Below are 3621 nucleotides of genomic sequence, written 5' to 3'. Positions count from 1 at the left end.
ATGTTTGAGGTGTTCTCAGGAGACAAGGACAGGATAAAGAAATATTGCAAGGAATGGCATAAAGCAACATAAACTTTACACATGTCTGGCCCAAATAGGGTACATTTGATATTACAATGGTAGAACATATTGCCACCTTCCTTCAAAGCAAAATCAAAGGAAGACCATACTAGACTGATGGAAGGGTTTTTGGGAAACAAATATGAGAGAGTCAAAGTTAAAATCTGAGACCATTCCTTCGGATCCCCCACCTGTCTACCAAGATGTGCAATTAAGTTTAGATACTGCAAAGGTACGGAGCATGTATACTGCACTCACTACCCACCTCTTCACATCCCCCTACTGTGAGATATACAGACCCTGAGTATAGCCTACCATCAGAACCTTCTTTTAAACATGGAAAGTACGTTCACATATCTCCATGTCCTACAGAGGCTAATACTCTACGGGAGATGTTGGGTGGGGACAGTACTTAATATGTAGGGATGGTAGATGTCACATTTACACTTCATTTGGAGGATGAGATGTCCCCTACTAGGAAAGATGGGGGTGTACTTAATGAAGGGTCAAGGGACACACAGAGAATGGGTGGTGGTAGAAAACAGGAAGATGTTTTAAAAAACCATGTCTCACCAGTAAAAATTAGACAACAAGGGTAGCCTTCACACCAGAACATCCTTCCACAGGCTGCTAGAGGTTCATGAACTCAGGAGCGGAGGAGAATAGTGTAGGCAAGTGGGTCAAAATGCAGAAGGATAGACAGGCAGACCGAAGAGGGACTCAGGAAAGGGAAGAAGGGCCCCTGGAACAGTGGAGGACCCCAAATGGGCCACATATGACTGAACAAAGAGTACCAGAGGACACAGTCCTTACACATAGCATCCTAAGGGAAGAAGATATGGGATCAGAAAAACTTTACAAAGGATCTGAGAAAGCAGTGTCAGCATGCCTGTGAGGGAGAAGAAAGCAATAAGGCAGGACAAGCTTTACAAAGAGGGCAACTGGAACTAAGGAGATTAGCATTCAATGGTGAGCATGCATGCCCATATGGGAGAAAAGTAACATTTGGCATAGCAGTGAATATGACACTGAGGCAAGATCTGGCACGTGCACTCTGTGTGTGTCCAGACAATGATTTGACGCCCAGCGAAACTGTACCCCAACATGAGAAGGGTTGGCATAATGTTGTCCATTTTACTGACAACCTATTTTATTGGACAGAGGGTTGACATCATAGATGATACCATGGCTGCAAGGAGGTACATTTGAACCCCGAGAAATGGCAAATGCAGAGGACGTAGGGGATCCTTATTGGGACTACCCCTATATGCAAGAAAGTCTAAGAGTGTGGCAAAGGTGTGCTTGTAAGTATGGCTCTCGTCACCCTACTGTCCTTAGGACTACAGTCTAACACAATTGCCCTTGATATTTAAAAGCCATGGGGATATTTATAACCCCAAATGGATAAAGAACATCTTAAAAAACAGTTGCCACCACTCGCTTAAGTGGCTGGGCAATGGATAGCAGCTTTAGAAAAACATACTGCAGGGATTCCTCTTGCAATAGGGGACATTAAGAGCTTACTAAGTTCCCTTATAGGAGATGTGACAGACACACTGTTCACAGAGGCAGATATAGAGGATGTGACATTGACCAACTGGAAATGGGATGCGGTACCCTTTAACAGAGTAAGGGGAATTGTTTGGAAACAATTGAGGAAAATGTATCCAGACAGGCCAGACATTGGGTCTCTTATGACACAGGAAATGCAGCCAAATGACGATCCAGCCTAATTCCTCAGCAGAATGAAGGGAAATGAACACATGAAGTAGTAGAGAGTTGGGATGTGACTGGGCAGAATGCAATACTGTTTTATAACATAGTGAAAAAGGGTCTACTAGCTGAAGTGCAGAACAAATTAGATAATATAGTGGCCTTAGATGCCAAACCATGGACAGAAGTACAGGCAAGCATAATAATATTTCTGTAAGAAGAGACAGGAAAAGAAAAAAAGTGAGAAAGACAAAATTGAGCTAAATTGGTCCAGGAGAAGTTGGCCAAGAAAGCAGAGGGGGGAATTGCCAATGCCACAATCCAGCTAACTGCAGTTTCCTCTGGGCATCCAGATACCACCCAACCAGTATGCCCAGTGAAGCAACAACAGGAATGTTGAAAGAAAAGGGCATGGAAGGTTTTGGGGAAATAGAGTAAACACATTCTGGAGTGGACCGACATGCCTATGTTGCAAGATGCAAGGACATTTAATTAAAGATTGTAGGTTCAGAAAGGAAGATGAACTTAACAACCGGACAAGGGCGACATATGGCCAACAAATGCCACCACCTGGTGGTATTGTGGCACAACTTGCCATGAGTCCCCAGGTGATATACCTCCCGCAGCCCCAAATGCAATTGTCGCCTTAACCACAGATACAGCCCCAGCAGTTAGAGCAACCCTGCCTCAAGTGCAGTACAGGCCACAACAGACAGTGCAGCCCACCTTGAAGCACTGAAACTCACAAGGAGGGGTAATTGTCAGGGGAGGGAACACATTCCAGCAAAATTACATGGGAGAGCATGCCCAGTGAAGGTGCTCGTGGAGTAGTCTCATGTGTCCAGTCTTATCGATGACCAACCAGCCAGACGAGGAACCCACTGTGATGGTAGCCAATAAATGACAAGGAGTACACCTTTTTCATCGACTCTGGGGCCACTAGGTCTTGTATCCATGAGAAGGGGCTCCAATTGTCAAATTCATCAATGGACACAGGGGTTCTTCGGGGCTGTGATTAAGGTTCCTTTCTCTAAACTTGTGGAGATGGGGAGGTATGTTGCCGGCTGATTCTTATTCTCCCCAAATGCTCAAGCTAACCTGTCAAGAGGTGATTTCATGGCAAAGTTAAATATGTCTATTGACTTTGAAGAGGATGGATCTATGATATGTTCAATACCAGGAGTATCTTGTACATGCACCATGATTATGGTCACATACCTTTTGTCAAGAATTCCTGTCATGCGTGGGGAGGAAAACGGTAACCAGCGACAACGGACTACATCTCCCAGGATGCTTAGCGGTTGAGAGGTTATGAAAACAGGAGAGCTGTTACAGAACTCAAGGAAAACACTCCCTTATGTAAACAGGAGAGCTGTTACATAACTCAAGGAAAACACGCCCTATAAAGGGAGGAACCGGGAGGTACAACGCTGTCGGATATTGTGTTTACACCGACGTACCTGCTTCGTGAAGAGCAGTGTTCCGGAGTGGTGCTCCAGTAAGGCAAGAACGGAGGTAGGTCGAGTCGTTACTCCCTGGGCCGTGTCTTGCCCCATCGTCACCTGTGAAGGACCCGGAAGCTCTACCGGTCAACCATTGAGCTTCGCTTTTTGACTCGGCTGAGTCAAAGCGCAGTGGCGCTTTTGCTGGTTGGAGTCGTAACTCCCAGCCCAACCAGAGATACAGGGACTGCCAGCTGTCACGCACACCAGGAGGTGTTTGCCGCGTTACAGACTCGGAAGTCCACAGGATCGATCGAGCGGCTGCTCTCGGTTCAGTCTTCTTACTTTTGATTGGGGTATCGGTGACGCATCACCAGGAGGTGACTCCGCGTCCCGGTGCAGTCTG

General features: G+C 46.1%; 1 pseudogene; it reads left to right on the top strand.

Annotated features, from left to right (window-relative positions):
- The first annotated feature begins 202 nt into the window (after window positions 1-202).
- On the top strand, window positions 203-2587 carry LOC146867935 (uncharacterized; annotated as a pseudogene).
- The last annotated feature ends 1034 nt before the right edge of the window (window positions 2588-3621 follow it).

Source organism: Triturus cristatus, chromosome 1_2 (genome assembly GCF_964204655.1).
Source record: "Triturus cristatus chromosome 1_2, aTriCri1.1, whole genome shotgun sequence".
Classification (NCBI taxonomy): Eukaryota; Metazoa; Chordata; class Amphibia; order Caudata; family Salamandridae; genus Triturus; species Triturus cristatus.
Note: the sequence above shows the minus strand (reverse complement) of the source record. Positions and strands in the feature narration are given on the sequence as shown.